Source organism: Scyliorhinus torazame, chromosome 3 (assembly GCF_047496885.1).
Source record: "Scyliorhinus torazame isolate Kashiwa2021f chromosome 3, sScyTor2.1, whole genome shotgun sequence".
NCBI lineage: Eukaryota > Metazoa > Chordata > Chondrichthyes > Carcharhiniformes > Scyliorhinidae > Scyliorhinus > Scyliorhinus torazame.
Genome location: NC_092709.1, coordinates 184,695,985 through 184,717,799, shown reverse-complemented (window position 1 = coordinate 184,717,799; position 21,815 = coordinate 184,695,985).

The window sequence follows — 21,815 nt, the reverse complement described above, 5'->3', positions numbered from 1 at the left end:
GTATTCACACAGGAAAAAGACAATGCTGTCGAGGAGAATACTGAGATTCAGGCTACTAGACTAGAAGGGCTTGAGGTTCATAAGGAGGAGGTGTTAGCAATTCTGGAAAGTGTGAAAATAGATAAGTCCCCTGGGCCGGATGGGATTTATCCTAGGATTCTCTGGGAAGCTAGGGAGGAGATTGCTGAGCCTTTGGCTTTGATCTTTAAGTCATCTTTGTCTCCAGGAATAGTGCCAGAAGACTGGAGGAAAGCAAATGATGTACCCCTTGTTCAAGAAGGGGAGTTGAGACAACCCCTGTAACTATAGACCAGTGAGCCTTACTTCTGTTGTGGGAAAAATCTTGGAAAGGTTTATAAGAGATAGGATGTATAATCATCTGGAAAGGAATAATTTGATTAGAGATAGTCAACACGGTTTTGCGAAGGGTAGGTCGTGCCTCACAAACCTTATTGAGTTCTTTGAGAAGGTGACCAAACAGGTGGATGAGCGGAAAGCAGTTGATGTGGTGCATATGGGTTTCAGTAAAGCGTTTGATAAGGTTCCCCATGGTAGGCTACTGCAGAAAATACGGAGGCATGGGATTCAGGGTGATTTAGCAGTTTGGATCAGAAATTGGCTAGCTGGAAGAAGACAAAGGGTGGTGGTTGATGGGAAATGTTCAGACTGGAGTCCAGTTACTAGTGGTGTACCACAAGGATCTGTTTTGGGGCCACTGCTGTTTGTCATTTTTATAAATGACCTGGAAGAGGGCGTAGAAGGATGGGTGAGTAAATTTTCAGATGACACTAAAGTCGGTGGAGTTGTGGACAGTGCGGAAGGATGTTTCAAGTTACAAAGGGACATAGATAAGCTGCAGTGCTGGGCTGAGAGGTGGCAAATGGTGTTTAATGCAGAAAAGTGTGAGGTGATTCATTTTGGAAGGAATAACAGGAAGACAGAGTACTGGGCTAATGGTAAGATTCTTGGCAGTGTGGATGAGCAGAGAGATCTCGGTGTCCATGTACATAGATCCCTGAAAGTTGCCACCCAGGTTGAGAGGGTTGTTAAGAAGGCGTATGGTGTGTTAGCTTTTATTGGTAGAAGGATTGAGTTTCGGAGCCATGAGGTCATGTTGCAGCTGTACAAAACTCTGGTGCAGCCGCATTTGGAGTATTGCGTGCAATTCTGGTCGCCACATTATAGGAAGGATGTGGAAGCATTGGACAGGGTGCAGAGGAGATTTACCAGAATGTTGCCTGGTATGGAGGGACGATCTTATGAGGAAAGGCTGAGGGACTTGAGGCTGTTTTCGTTAGAGAGAAGAAGGTTAAGAGGTGATTTAATTGAGGCATACAAGATGATCAGAGGATTGGATAGGGTGGACAGTGAGAGCCTTTTTCCTCGAATGGTGATGTCTAGCACGAGGGGACATAGCTTTAAATTGAGGGGAGATAGATATAGGACAGATGTCAGAGGTAGGTTCTTTACTCAGAGAGTAGTAAGGGCGTGGAATGCCCTGCCTGCAACAGTAGTGGACCCGCCAACACTAAGGGTATTCAAATGGTCATTGGATAGACATATGGACGATAAGGGAATAGCGTAGATGGGCTTTGATTGGTTTCACAGGTCGGCACAACATCGAGGGCCGAAGGGCCTGTACTGCGCTGTAATGTTCTATGTTCTATGCAGGATAAGCTAGCACACAAACAGAGGAGCACTTGCATGTCCTTACTTCTGTAGGTGAGACAGTACTGTAACCATTAAATGATTCTATGTGGATGGGTTGTGCACCAGAGCCATGAGCCAGATGTGCAATAGATATCTCTAATTACCCAGTAGCCACCACTAGTTTTTTGTGGTCGCTCAAATACTAATCGTACAGCAGATTGGCGCAGAATATAGGATTTGCGACTGCTGCAGGATGTTCAACCGCATGACACACGCGTGCACATTCAGGGAATAGAAATCTGTGTGTTTGAGATATATCTCTGCCCCAAAGTCATGTGTGTGCAGTCGATAACCTTGCACCATAGAAACATGGAATAATTACAGCACAAAATGAGGCCATTTGGCCCATCATGTCTCTATCGGATCCCTGCAGGAGCAATTCACTTAGTACCACTCTCCCACTTTCCCCCCTTACCTTAAACAAAGAACAAAGACAATTACAGCACAGGAACAGGCCCTTCGGCCCTCCCAGCCTGCGCCGATCCAGATCCTTTATCTAAACCTGTCTTCTATTTTCCAAGGATCTACTTCCCTCTGTTCCCCGCACGTTCATATATCTGTCTAGATGCATCTTAAATGATGCTATCGTGCCCGCCTCTACCTCCTCCATTGGCAAAGCGTTCCAGGCACCCGCCACCCTCTGCGTAAAAAACTTTCCACGCACATCTCCCTTAAACTTTCCCCTCTCACCTTGAAATTGTGACCCCCTTGTAATTGACACCCCAGCTTTTGGAAAAAGCTTGTTGCTATCCATGCTGTCCATACCTCTCATAATTTTGTAGATCTCAATCAGGTCCCTCCTCAACCTCCGTCTTTCCAACGAAAACAATCCTAATCTACTCAACCTTTCTTCATAGCCAGCACCCTCCATACCAGGCAACATCCTGGTGAATGTCCTCTGCACCCTCTCTAAAGCATCCACATCCTTCTGGTAATGTGGCGACCAGAACTGCACACAGTATTCCAAATGTGGCCTAACCAAAGTCCTATACAACTGTAACATGACCTGCCGACTCTTGTACTCAATACTCCATCCGAAGAAGGCAAGCATGCCATATGCCTACTTGACCACTCTCTCGACCTGCGTTGCCACCTTCAGGGTACAATGGACCTGAACTCCCAGATCTCTCTGGATTTTTCTTTTTCAGATAATGATATAATTCTCTCTGAAATGCTTCAATTGAATACACCACCACCACACTCTCAGGCAGCGCATTCCAGACCTTAAACACTCGCTGTGTGGAATACATTTTTATCATGTCTCCACTTCTTCTTTTGCCTTAAATCTGGGCCCTCTGGTCCTCAATCCTTCAACCAATGGGAACAGTTTATCCCCGGCTACTCCATCCAGATGTTCCTCATCCTTGGAAACATTCTTGTGAATGTTCTGCATTCTTTCTAACGTTTTCACTTTTTTCCTGAAGTGTGGGGCCCAGAACTGGATGCAATATTCCAGTTGAGGCTGAACCAATGTTTTGTCTAAGTTTTATATAAGTTTCACATAACCTTTATGTTCAATGTCCCTATTAATAAATCCTTGAATGTGGCATGCTTTATTAACTGTACTCTCAACCTGTCCTGTCACCTTCAATTACTTATGCTTACATACACCCAGAATTGTACCCTTCATTTACTGTCTCTCCATGTTCTTCCTATACCAAAATGAGTCACTTCACATTCCTCTGCATTGAATTTCACCTGTTACTTGTCCACCCATCCCACCAACTTGCCTTTGTCCTTTTGAATTTCTACAATAATAGACTGGCGCAGAATATAGGATTTGTGACGACTGCCAGGATGTTCAAACGCATGACACACACGTGCATTCAGGGAATGGAAACCTTTGCGTTTGAGGTATATCTCTGCCCCAAATCCTCCTGACTGTTCACAATACTTCCAAGTTTTATATCATCCACAAAGTTTGAAGCGAAGACTGATACAGCTTCCAACTGCTTTTCCCTAGTCAGACGGCATCAATTCAGAATCACCCACCGAACCAGGCCCAAACTCACATCTGAGGAAGATGCCTCAGAGGAGGCACCGTCATGATGTTCACCTGCACCTTCCACTGGTGCAGGCACCTTCATCTCAGTTTGTGCATATTCTAGAGTAGGCTCAAGGTCATAATCTGGTGAGCACATCACTAACACAAGTACACAGCTTGTGAAAGAAATAACAGGTTTAGGACACTCGAACGCCCCTACCTGTGTTGCGCTGACCTGTGAAACCACTCTAAAGCCTATCTATACTATTCCCTTATCGTCCATATGTCTATCCATGCAAACATGCAGCTAATGAACACATAGAATAGGACACGACCAATGAGCAGTCAGGACACTCAGGGGTGGTATCTCGCTATAAAAGGGACGAGGCACTCACACCCCAGTCCAACATCTACAGAGTGAGACAGGGTATATCCTCAGCATCACACCCAAGCAAGTGGCTTAGAGCAAGGCTGGTTCTGTTAGACTGAGTTACTACATTTAGATTAGCAGAGAGTCGAACTCATTGAGAACTAATAGTTCAATAAAACACATTGAACTCACTTCAAAGTCTGGAGCATCTTTTACTCAAAACTGCATCAAATGGCAGCTTGTGTTATTCCAAATTACATAACACAACACTACCCACCCCCATTCAGGCAATGAGCCTCTGGAGCAGCCCTTAGAGCTATGTTGGAGATGCCGAGGCTGGCAGGGGAACATCAGGCTGAGTTGCCAGAGGCCACATGCTGACTGGACAAAAGGCTGGTTGGAGTCCATCCACTTTGTCTGCTGTGGTGGCTGGCATGCGAGTGCTTGGCTGCCTCCGTGGAAAGGGGACTCTACGAAAGCTTCCAATGTGCCTATGCAAGGAAATTTCTCCTCCTGTATATATTTTGTGACAACGTTTGATTCACCTATGGCAAATGTCACTGTTGGTGAAAGGAATATTTGTCCCTTTTTTGCTTCCACTGCGCTCCATCAAGCATCATGACACAGATGAAGCCACACCTTTGTACTGCACAAGCAGGAAAATCAGCATGTGACCATTTGCCTCAGGTACGTGCACATTTTTAAAACAACTGATAAAGGACGTTAAAGTTCATCTGCAGGACTGCATGTACTCCTTACATAAACATGCATATTTGACAGAAGCAGATAAACAATTCTTGTGCTCTCCTCCTCCGGATATTGCTGGAATTTGGCTCCTGAATAACAGCCTGTTCTTCAGTTTTATATCATCATTGCTTTACAGGTATTCATCTTACTTACTTCATCACTGTAACATTATCTGCAAAAGAAGTACAGTTTTTCTTGGAACAAGTTTGCATATTGGCACTATGATAGTTAAAAGAAACATTCTGCTTGAGTAAATCTTGAATTCCAAGATTAAATGAAAAGCCAAGTAACTCATTGCAGGCAATCTATCGAAACCGATAGGACAGTCGATCGAAAGCAGGAGCCCTAAAACCGAACCTTGCAGTACCAGTGTCTAAACTCTAGAATGGCACTTTCAATAGGGAGCAATGTTCTGAATCAGCGGACCTTGAGAAAATGTTGGTTCATAATCAGTGATCTTCCATTAATTTTTAATTGTTTCAAGTCTAAAAAAATTCTATGATGGTGGGGGAGACTTTGAGCTGCATCAAAATCCAGGACGAATCAAAAAGCATGATTCTACTTATTTATTTTAAATAGTGTCCCTTTCAGTGAAAGGCATTGACAGTGGAATTATGATTATTAATTATTTAGACTGTTATATATGTGTATTATTGTAGCTGTGTGCAACGTCTCTTTAATAATGGAGTCATGTGACTTACACAACATCATCGGCTAATTTGTTGGCTTTTGGGGCACCTAGTAAGAAACTTTGTACAATGAAGACCTATGTAACAAACATCCATTAATCTTGAACCAAACCCATGTGGATCTGCAATCCAGTTTTCTTTGTACACTAAGCCCAAAGATGCAACAGTTTTGAAAAAGGTGACAAGGAACTGTTCAGAAGAGAAAAAACTATTTTTCAAAAATGGTTGGCGTGGAGCAAATTCAACAGAATCGATCAACTGATTAAAAGCAAATCACAAATCGCTGACATCGGAACCAGTCATGTTTTGGGGCAAAAATCCAAAGGAAGGGCCTGTATCAAGTTTAACCCGACAATCCGAGGAGTCAGACAGCGGGCTCACCATGCGGCCAGAGAATCGCGCCCACAGTGAGAGACAGATGGACATATATAATCACACACACACAGTGAGAGACAGGCGGACATATACAATCACACACACACACAGAGACAGACGGACATATATAATCACACAAACACACAGTGAGTGACAGACGGACATATGTAATCACACACAAACAGTGAGAGACAGACGGACATATGTAATCACACACACACAGTGAGAGACAGATGGACATATAGAATCACACACACGCACAGAGACAGACGGACATATATAATCACACACACAGAGTGAGAGACAGACAGACATAGACAATCACACACACACAGTGAGAGACAGGTGGACATATACAATCACACACACACAGTGAGAGACAGATGGACATATATAATCACACACACACAGTGAGAGACAGATGGACATATATAATCACACATACACACAGAGACAGACGGACATATACAATCACACACACACAGTGAGAGACAGACGGACATATATAATCACACACACACAGTGAGAGACAGGTGGACATATACAATCACACACACACAGTGAGAGACAGATGGACATATACAATCACAAAACACAGTGAGAGACAGACGGACATATGTAATCACAGACACACAGTGAGAGACAGACGGACATATGTAATCACACACACACAGTGAGAGACAGATGGACATATAGAATCACACACACACACACAGAGACAGACGGACATATATAATCACACACACACAGTGAGAGACAGACGGACATATACAATCACACACACACAGTGAGAGAGAGATGGACATATATAATCACACACACACAGTGAGAGACAGACGGACTGATATAATCACACTCACACAGTGAGAGACAGATGGACAGAAACAATCGCACACACACAGTGAGAGACAGATGGACATATATAATCACACACACACAGTGAGAGACAGACAGACATATATAATCACACACACACAGTGAGAGACAGACTGACATATATAATCACACAAACACACAGAGACTGACGGACATATACAATCACACACACACAGTGAGAGACAGGCGGACATATATAATCACACACACACAGTGAGAGACAGGTGGACATGTACAATCACACCCACACAGTGAGAGACAGACGGACATATACAATCACACACACACAGTGAGAGACAGACGGACATATGTAATCACACACACACAGTGAGAGACAGACGGACATATACAATCACACACACACAGTGAGAGACAGATGGACATATATAATCACACACACACAGTGAGAGACAGACTGACATATATAATCACACAAACACACAGAGACAGACGGACATATACAATCACACACACACAGTGAGAGACAGGCGGACATATATAATCACACACACACAGTGAGAGACAGGTGGACATGTACAATCACACCCACACAGTGAGAGACAGACGGACATATACAATCACACACACACAGTGAGAGACAGACGGACATATGTAATCACACACACACAGTGAGAGACAGACGGACATATGTAATCACACACACACAGAGGGAGACAGATGGACATATATAATCACACACACAGAGTGAGAGACAGACGGACATATATAATCACACTCACACAGTGAGAGACAGATGGACAGAAACAATCACACACACACAGTGAGAGACAGATGGACATATATAATCACACACACACAGTGAGAGACTGACAGACATATATAATCACACACATACACACACAGACAGACGGACACATACAATCACACACACACAGTGAGAGACAGACGGACATATACAATCACACACACAGTGAGAGACAGATGGACATATACAATCACACACACACAGTGAGAGACAGATGGACATATATAATCACACACACACAGTGAGAGACTGACAGACATATATAATCACACACATACACACACAGACTGACGGACACATACAATCACACACACACAGTGAGAGACAGACGGACATATACAATCACACACACAGTGAGAGACAGATGGACATATATAATCACACTCACACAGTGAGAGACAGATGGACAGAAACAATCACACACACACAGTGAGAGACAGATGGACATATATAATCACACACACACAGTGAGAGACTGACAGACATATATAATCACACACATATACACACAGACAGACGGACACATACAATCACACACACACAGTGAGAGACAGACGGACATATACAATCACACACACAGTGAGAGACAGATGGACATATACAATCACACACACACAGTGAGAGACAGACGGACATATATAATCACACACACACAGTGAGAGACAGATGGACATATACAATCACACACACACACACAGTGAGAGACAGATGGACATATATAATCACACACACACACAGTGAGAGACAGACGGACATATATAATCACACACACAGAGACAGACGGACATATACAATCACACGCACAGTGAGAGACAGACGGACATATACAATCACACACACACAGTGAGAGACAGATGGACATGTAATCACACACACACAGTGAGAGACACACGGACATATATAATCACACACACACATAGTGAGGAACAGATGGACATATACAATCACACACACATAGTGAGAGATAGACGGACACAGATAATCACACACACATTGAAAGACAGACGGACATATATAAACACACACAGGCAGTGATAGACAGATGGACAAATATAAACACACACACAGTGAGAGACAGACGGACATATATAAACACACACAGTGAAAGACAGATGGACATATATAAACACACACACTGAGAGACAGGTGGACATATAGAAACACACACACATTGAGAGACAGACGGACATATATAAACACACACAGTGAAAGACAGAGGGACATATATAAACACACACACACAGTGAGAGACAGATGGACATATATAAACACACACACAGTGAGAGACAGACGGACATAGATAAACACACACAGTGAAAGACAGATGGATAGATATAAACACACACAGTGAGAGACAGGTGGACATAAAAAACACACACAGACAGTGATAGACAGATGGACATATATAAACACACACACAGTGAGAGACAGTTGCACATGGATAAACATACACACACACAATGAGAAACAGACGGACACATATAAACACACACAGTGAGAGACAGACGGACATATATAAACACACACACAGTGAGAGACAGACGGACATATATAAACACACTCACAGTGAGAGACAGACGGACATATATAAACACACACAGTGAGAGACAGATGGGCATATACAATCACACACACACAGTGAGAGACAGATGGACATATATAATCACACACACACAGTGAGAGACAGACAGACATATATAATCACACACACACACACAGACGGACATATACAGTCACACACACACAGTCAGAGACAGATGGACATATACAATCACACACACACAGTGAGAGACAGATGGACATATATAATCACACACACACAGTGAGAGACAGACTGACATAAATAATCACACAAACACACAGAGACAGACGGACATATACAATCACACACACACAGTGAGAGACAGGCGGACATATATAATCACACACACAGTGAGAGACAGGTGGACATATACAATCACACCCACACAGTGAGAGACAGACGGACAAATACAATCACACACAGTGAGGGACAGACGGACATATGTAATCACACACACACAGTGAGAGACAGACGGACATATGTAATCACACGCGCACAGTGAGAGACAGATGGACATATAGAATCACACACACACACACAGAGACAGACGGACATATATAATCACACACACACAGTGAGAGACAGGTGACATATACAATCACACACACACAGTGAGAGACAGATGGACATATACAATCACACACACACAGTGAGAGACAGATGGACATATATAATCACACACACACAGTGAGAGACAGATGGACATATATAATCACACATACACACAGAGACAGACGGACATATACAATCACACACACACAGTGAGAGACAGACGGACATATATAATCACACACACACAGTGAGAGACAGGTGGACATATACAATCACACACACACAGTGAGAGACAGATGGACATATACAATCACAAAACACAGTGAGAGACAGACGGACATATGTAATCACAGAAACACAGTGAGAGACAGACGGACATATGTAATCACACACACACAGTGAGAGACAGATGGACATATAGAATCACACACACACACACAGAGACAGACGGACATATATAATCACACACACACAGTGAGAGACAGACGGACATATACAATCACACACACACAGTGAGAGAGAGATGGACATATATAATCACACACACACAGTGAGAGACAGACGGACTGATATAATCACACTCACACAGTGAGAGACAGATGGACAGAAACAATCGCACACACACAGTGAGAGACAGATGGACATATATAATCACACACACACAGTGAGAGACAGACAGACATATATAATCACACACACACAGTGAGAGACAGACTGACATATATAATCACACAAACACACAGAGACAGACGGACATATACAATCACACACACACAGTGAGAGACAGGCGGACATATATAATCACACACACACAGTGAGAGACAGGTGGACATGTACAATCACACCCACACAGTGAGAGACAGACGGACATATACAATCACACACACACAGTGAGAGACAGACGGACATATGTAATCACACACACACACAGTGAGAGACAGACGGACATATACAATCACACACACACAGTGAGAGACAGATGGACATATATAATCACACACACACAGTGAGAGACAGACTGACATATATAATCACACAAACACACAGAGACAGACGGACATATACAATCACACACACACAGTGAGAGACAGGCGGACATATATAATCACACACACACAGTGAGAGACAGGTGGACATGTACAATCACACCCACACAGTGAGAGACAGACGGACATATACAATCACACACACACAGTGAGAGACAGACGGACATATGTAATCACACACACACAGTGAGAGACAGACGGACATATGTAATCACACACACACAGTGAGAGACAGATGGACATATATAATCACACACACAGAGTGAGAGACAGACGGACATATATAATCACACTCACACAGTGAGAGACAGATGGACAGAAACAATCACACACACACAGTGAGAGACAGATGGACATATATAATCACACACACACAGTGAGAGACTGACAGACATATATAATCACACACATACACACACAGACAGACGGACACATACAATCACACACACACAGTGAGAGACAGACGGACATATACAATCACACACACAGTGAGAGACAGATGGACATATACAATCACACACACACAGTGAAAGACAGATGGACATATATAATCACACACACACAGTGAGAGACTGACAGACATATATAATCACACACATACACACACAGACTGACGGACACATACAATCACACACACACAGTGAGAGACAGACGGACATATACAATCACACACACAGTGAGAGACAGATGGACATATATAATCACACTCACACAGTGAGAGACAGATGGACAGAAACAATCACACACACACAGTGAGAGACAGATGGACATATATAATCACACACACACAGTGAGAGACTGACAGACATATATAATCACACACATACACACACAGACAGACGGACACATACAATCACACACACACAGTGAGAGACAGACGGACATATACAATCACACACACAGTGAGAGACAGATGGACATATACAATCACACACACACAGTGAGAGACAGACGGACATATATAATCACACACACACAGTGAGAGACAGATGGACATATACAATCACACACACACAGTGAGAGACAGATGGACATATATAATCACACACACACACAGTGAGAGACAGACGGACATATATAATCACACACACAGAGACAGACGGACATATACAATCACACGCACAGTGAGAGACAGACGGACATATACAATCACACACACACAGTGAGAGACAGATGGACATGTAATCACACACACACAGTGAGAGACACACGGACATATATAATCACACACACACATAGTGAGGAACAGATGGACATATACAATCACACACACATAGTGAGAGATAGACGGACACAGATAATCACACACACATTGAAAGACAGACGGACATATATAAACACACACAGGCAGTGATAGACAGATGGACAAATATAAACACACACACAGTGAGAGACAGACGGACATATATAAACACACACAGTGAAAGACAGATGGACATATATAAACACACACACTGAGAGACAGGTGGACATATAGAAACACACACACATTGAGAGACAGACGGACATATATAAACACACACACAGTGAGAGACAGACGGACATAGATAAACACACACAGTGAAAGACAGATGGATAGATATAAACACACACAGTGAGAGACAGGTGGACATAAAAAACACACACAGACAGTGATAGACAGATGGACATATATAAACACACACACAGTGAGAGACAGTTGCACATGGATAAACATACACACACACAATGAGAAACAGACGGACACATATAAACACACACAGTGAGAGACAGACGGACATATATAAACACACACACAGTGAGAGACAGACGGACATATATAAACACACTCACAGTGAGAGACAGACGGACATATATAAACACACACAGTGAGAGACAGATGGGCATATACAATCACACACACACAGTGAGAGACAGATGGACATATATAATCACACACACACAGTGAGAGACAGACAGACATATATAATCACACACACACACACAGACGGACATATACAGTCACACACACACAGTCAGAGACAGATGGACATATACAATCACACACACACAGTGAGAGACAGATGGACATATATAATCACACACACACAGTGAGAGACAGACTGACATAAATAATCACACAAACACACAGAGACAGACGGACATATACAATCACACACACACAGTGAGAGACAGGCGGACATATATAATCACACACACAGTGAGAGACAGGTGGACATATACAATCACACCCACACAGTGAGAGACAGACGGACAAATACAATCACACACAGTGAGGGACAGACGGACATATGTAATCACACACACACAGTGAGAGACAGACGGACATATGTAATCACACGCGCACAGTGAGAGACAGATGGACATATAGAATCACACACACACACACAGAGACAGACGGACATATATAATCACACACACACAGTGAGAGACAGGTGACATATACAATCACACACACACAGTGAGAGACAGATGGACATATACAATCACACACACACAGTGAGAGACAGATGGACATATATAATCACACACACACAGTGAGAGACAGATGGACATATATAATCACACATACACACAGAGACAGACGGACATATACAATCACACACACACAGTGAGAGACAGACGGACATATATAATCACACACACACAGTGAGAGACAGGTGGACATATACAATCACACACACACAGTGAGAGACAGATGGACATATACAATCACAAAACACAGTGAGAGACAGACGGACATATGTAATCACAGAAACACAGTGAGAGACAGACGGACATATGTAATCACACACACACAGTGAGAGACAGATGGACATATAGAATCACACACACACACACAGAGACAGACGGACATATATAATCACACACACACAGTGAGAGACAGACGGACATATACAATCACACACACACAGTGAGAGAGAGATGGACATATATAATCACACACACACAGTGAGAGACAGACGGACTGATATAATCACACTCACACAGTGAGAGACAGATGGACAGAAACAATCGCACACACACAGTGAGAGACAGATGGACATATATAATCACACACACACAGTGAGAGACAGACAGACATATATAATCACACACACACAGTGAGAGACAGACTGACATATATAATCACACAAACACACAGAGACAGACGGACATATACAATCACACACACACAGTGAGAGACAGACGGACATATATAATCACACACACACAGTGAGAGACAGGTGGACATGTACAATCACACCCACACAGTGAGAGACAGACGGACATATACAATCACACACACACAGTGAGAGACAGACGGACATATGTAATCACACACACACAGTGAGAGACAGACGGACATATACAATCACACACACACAGTGAGAGACAGATGGACATATATAATCACACACACACAGTGAGAGACAGACTGACATATATAATCACACAAACACACAGAGACAGACGGACATATACAATCACACACACACAGTGAGAGACAGGCGGACATATATAATCACACACACACAGTGAGAGACAGGTGGACATGTACAATCACACCCACACAGTGAGAGACAGACGGACATATACAATCACACACACACAGTGAGAGACAGACGGACATATGTAATCACACACACACAGTGAGAGACAGACGGACATATGTAATCACACACACACAGTGAGAGACAGATGGACATATATAATCACACACACAGAGTGAGAGACAGACGGACATATATAATCACACTCACACAGTGAGAGACAGATGGACAGAAACAATCACACACACACAGTGAGAGACAGATGGACATATATAATCACACACACACAGTGAGAGACTGACAGACATATATAATCACACACATACACACACAGACAGACGGACACATACAATCACACACACACAGTGAGAGACAGACGGACATATACAATCACACACACAGTGAGAGACAGATGGACATATACAATCACACACACACAGTGAAAGACAGATGGACATATATAATCACACACACACAGTGAGAGACTGACAGACATATATAATCACACACATACACACACAGACTGACGGACACATACAATCACACACACACAGTGAGAGACAGACGGACATATACAATCACACACACAGTGAGAGACAGATGGACATATATAATCACACTCACACAGTGAGAGACAGATGGACAGAAACAATCACACACACACAGTGAGAGACAGATGGACATATATAATCACACACACACAGTGAGAGACTGACAGACATATATAATCACACACATACACACACAGACAGACGGACACATACAATCACACACACACAGTGAGAGACAGACGGACATATACAATCACACACACAGTGAGAGACAGATGGACATATACAATCACACACACACAGTGAGAGACAGACGGACATATATAATCACACACACACAGTGAGAGACAGATGGACATATACAATCACACACACACACACAGTGAGAGACAGATGGACATATATAATCACACACACACACAGTGAGAGACAGACGGACATATATAATCACACACACAGAGACAGACGGACATATACAATCACACGCACAGTGAGAGACAGACGGACATATACAATCACACACACACAGTGAGAGACAGATGGACATGTAATCACACACACACAGTGAGAGACACACGGACATATATAATCACACACACACATAGTGAGGAACAGATGGACATATACAATCACACACACATAGTGAGAGATAGACGGACACAGATAATCACACACACATTGAAAGACAGACGGACATATATAAACACACACAGGCAGTGATAGACAGATGGACAAATATAAACACACACACAGTGAGAGACAGACGGACATATATAAACACACACAGTGAAAGACAGATGGACATATATAAACACACACACTGAGAGACAGGTGGACATATAGAAACACACACACATTGAGAGACAGACGGACATATATAAACACACACAGTGAAAGACAGAGGGACATATATAAACACACACACAGTGAGAGACAGATGGACATATATAAACACACACACAGTGAGAGACAGACGGACATAGATAAACACACACAGTGAAAGACAGATGGATAGATATAAACACACACAGTGAGAGACAGGTGGACATAAAAAACACACACAGACAGTGATAGACAGATGGACATATATAAACACACACACAGTGAGAGACAGTTGCACATGGATAAACATACACACACACAATGAGAAACAGACGGACACATATAAACACACACAGTGAGAGACAGACGGACATATATAAACACACACACAGTGAGAGACAGACGGACATATATAAACACACTCACAGTGAGAGACAGACGGACATATATAAACACACACAGTGAGAGACAGATGGGCATATACAATCACACACACACAGTGAGAGACAGATGGACATATATAATCACACACACACAGTGAGAGACAGACAGACATATATAATCACACACACACACACACACACAGACGGACATATACAGTCACACACACAGTCAGAGACAGATGGACATATACAATCACACACACACAGTGAGAGACAGATGGACATATATAATCACACACACACAGTGAGAGACAGACTGACATATCTAATCACACAAACACACAGAGACAGACGGACATATACAATCACACACACACAGTGAGAGACAGGCGGACATATATAATCACACACACAGTGAGAGACAGGTGGACATATACAATCACACCCACACAGTGAGAGACAGACGGACAAATACAATCACACACAGTGAGGGACAGACGGACATATGTAATCACACACACACAGTGAGAGACAGACGGACATATGTAATCACACGCACACAGTGAGAGACAGATGGACATATAGAATCACACACACACACACAGAGACAGACGGACATATATAATCACACACACACAGTGAGAGACAGGTGACATATACAATCACACACACAGTGAGAGACAGCTGGACATATACAATCACACACACACAGTGAGAGACAGATGGACATATATAATCACACACACACAGTGAGAGACAGACGGACATATATAATCACACTCACACAGTGAGAGACAGATGGACAGAAACAATCACACACACACAGTGAGAGACAGATCGACATATATAATCACACACACACAGTGAGAGTCAGACTGACATATATGATCACACATATACACACACAGACAGACGGACACATACAATCACACACACACAGTGAGAGACAGACGGACATATACAATCACACACACAGTGAGAGACAGATGGACATATACAATCACACACACACAGTGAGAGACAGACGGACATATATAATCACACACACACAGTGAGAGACAGATGGACATATATAATCACACACACACAGTGAGAGACAGACGGACATATATAATCACACACACACAGACAGAAGACATATACAATCACACGCACAGTGAGAGACAGACGGACATATACAATCACACACACACAGTGAGAGACAGATGGACATGTAATCACACACACACAGTGAGAGACACACGGACATATATAATCACACACACACACAGTGAGGAACAGATGGACATATACAATCACACACACATAGTGAGAGACAGACGGACACAGATAATCACACACACATTGAAAGACAGGTGGACATATATAAACACACACAGACAGTGATAGACAGATGGACATATATAAACACACACACAGTGAGAGACAGACGGACATATATAAACACACACAGTGAAAGATAGAGGGACATATATAAACACACACACACAGTATAAATACACACACAGTGAGAGACAGATGGACATAGATAAACACACACAGTGAAAGACAGATGGACATATATAAACACACACAGTGAGAGACAGGTGGACATAAAAACACACACAGACGGTGATAGACAGATGGACATATATAAACACACACACAGTGAGAGACAGACGGACATAGATGATCACACACACACAGTGAGAGCCAGATGCACATATATAAACACACAGACACATAGTGAGAGACAGGCAGACATTAATAAACACACACACAGTGAGAGACAGGTGGACATATATAAACACACACAGACAGTGATAGACAGATGGACATATACAAACACAGGCACAGTGAGAGAGAGACAGACATATATAAACACACACACAGTGATAGACAGTTGCACATGGATAAACATACACACACACAATGAGAAACAGACGGACACATATAAACACACACAGTGAGAGACAGACGGACATATATAAACACACTCACAGTGAGAGACAGACGGACATATATAAACACACACAGTGAGAGACAGACGGACATATATAAAAACACAGTGAGAGACAGGCGGACATATATAAACACACACTGTGAGAGACAGATGGACATATATAAACACACACACACAGTGAAAGACAGATGGACATATATAAACACACACACAGTGAGAGACAGACGGACATATATAAACACACACACACATAGTGAGACACAGGCAGACATTAATAAACACACACACACAGTGAGAGACAGATGGACATGTACAAACACACGCACAGTGAGAGAGAGACAGACATATATAAACACACACACACAGTGAGAGTCAGGTGCACATGGATAAACATACACACACACAATGAGAAACAGATGGACACATATAAACACACACAGTGAGAGACAGACGGACATATATAAACACACACACTGTGAGAGACAGACGGACATATATAAACACACACACAGTGAGAGACAGACGGACATATATAAACACACACAGTGAGAGACAGATGGACATATATAAACACCCACACAGTGAGAGACAGACGGACAAATACAATCACACACAGTGAGGGACAGACGGACATATGTAATCACACACACACAGTGAGAGACAGACGGACATATGTAATCACACGCACACAGTGAGAGACAGATGGACATATAGAATCACACACACACACACAGAGACAGACGGACATATATAATCACACACACACAGTGAGAGACAGGTGACATATACAATCACACACACAGTGAGAGACAGCTGGACATATACAATCACACACACACACAGTGAGAGACAGATGGACATATATAATCACACACACACAGTGAGAGACAGACGGACATATATAATCACACTCACACAGTGAGAGACAGATGGACAGAAACAATCACACACACACAGTGAGAGACAGATCGACATATATAATCACACACACACAGTGAGAGTCAGACTGACATATATAATCACACATATACACACACAGACAGACGGACACATACAATCACACACACACAGTGAGAGACAGACGGACATATACAATCACACACACAGTGAGAGACAGATGGACATATACAATCACACACACACAGTGAGAGACAGACGGACATATATAATCACACACACACAGTGAGAGACAGATGGACATATATAATCACACACACACAGTGAGAGACAGACGGACATATATAATCACACACACACAGACAGAAGACATATACAATCACACGCACAGTGAGAGACAGACGGACATATACAATCACACACACACAGTGAGAGACAGATGGACATGTAATCACACACACACAGTGAGAGACACACGGACATATATAATCACACACACACACAGTGAGGAACAGATGGACATATACAATCACACACACATAGTGAGAGACAGACGGACACAGATAATCACACACACATTGAAAGACAGGTGGACATATATAAACACACACAGACAGTGATAGACAGATGGACATATATAAACACACACACAGTGAGAGACAGACGGACATATATAAACACACACAGTGAAAGATAGAGGGACATATATAAACACACACACACAGTATAAATACACACACAGTGAGAGACAGATGGACATAGATAAACACACACAGTGAAAGACAGATGGACATATATAAACACACACAGTGAGAGACAGGTGGACATAAAAACACACACAGACGGTGATAGACAGATGGACATATATAAACACACACACAGTGAGAGACAGACGGACATAGATGATCACACACACACAGTGAGAGCCAGATGCACATATATAAACACACAGACACATAGTGAGAGACAGGCAGACATTAATAAACACACACACAGTGAGAGACAGGTGGACATATATAAACACACACAGACAGTGATAGACAGATGGACATATACAAACACAGGCACAGTGAGAGAGAGACAGACATATATAAACACACACACAGTGATAGACAGTTGCACATGGATAAACATACACACACACAATGAGAAACAGACGGACACATATAAACACACACAGTGAGAGACAGACGGACATATATAAACACACTCACAGTGAGAGACAGACGGACATATATAAACACACACAGTGAGAGACAGACGGACATATATAAACACACAGTGAGAGACAGGCGGACATATATAAACACACACTGTGAGAGACAGATGGACATATATAAACACACACACACAGTGAAAGACAGATGGACATATATAAACACACACACAGTGAGAGACAGACGGACATATATAAACACACACACACATAGTGAGACACAGGCAGACATTAATAAACACACACACACAGTGAGAGACAGATGGACATGTACAAACACACGCACAGTGAGAGAGAGACAGACATATATAAACACACACACACAGTGAGAGTCAGGTGCACATGGATAAACATACACACACACAATGAGAAACAGATGGACACATATAAACACACACAGTGAGAGACAGACGGACATATATAAACACACACACTGTGAGAGACAGACGGACATATATAAACACACACACAGTGAGAGACAGACGGACATATATAAACACACACAGTGAGAGACAGATGGACATATATAAACACCCACACAGTGAGAGACAGACGGACAAATACAATCACACACAGTGAGGGACAGACGGACATATGTAATCACACACACACAGTGAGAGACAGACGGACATATGTAATCACACGCACACAGTGAGAGACAGATGGACATATAGAATCACACACACACACACAGAGACAGACGGACATATATAATCACACACACACAGTGAGAGACAGGTGACATATACAATCACACACACAGTGAGAGACAGCTGGACATATACAATCACACACACACACAGTGAGAGACAGATGGACATATATAATCACACACACACAGTGAGAGACAGACGGACATATATAATCACACTCACACAGTGAGAGACAGATGGACAGAAACAATCACACACACACAGTGAGAGACAGATCGACATATATAATCACACACACACAGTGAGAGTCAGACTGACATATATAATCACACATATACACACACAGACAGACGGACACATACAATCACACACACACAGTGAGAGACAGACGGACATATACAATCACACACACAGTGAGAGACAGATGGACATATACAATCACACACACACAGTGAGAGACAGACGGACATATATAATCACACACACACAGTGAGAGACAGATGGACATATATAATTACACACACACAGTGAGAGACAGACGGACATATATAATCACACACACACAGACAGAAGACATATACAATCACACGCACAGTGAGAGACAGACGGACATATACAATCACACACACACAGTGAGAGACAGATGGACATGTAATCACACACACACAGTGAGAGACACACGGACATATATAATCACACACACACAGTGAGGAACAGATGGACATATACAATCACACACACATAGTGAGAGATAGACGGACACAGATAATCACACACACATTGAAAGACAGGTGGACATATATAAACACACACAGACAGTGATAGACAGATGGACATATATAAACACACACACAGTGAGAGACAGACGGACATATATAAACACACACAGTGAAAGATAGAGGGACATATATAAACACACACACACAGTATAAATACACACACAGTGAGAGACAGATGGACATAGATAAACACACACAGTGAAAGACAGATGGACATATATAAACACACACAGTGAGAGACAGGTGGACATAAAAACACACACAGACGGTGATAGACAGATGGACATATATAAACACACACACAGTGAGAGACAGACGGACATAGATGATCACACACACACAGTGAGAGCCAGATGCACATAT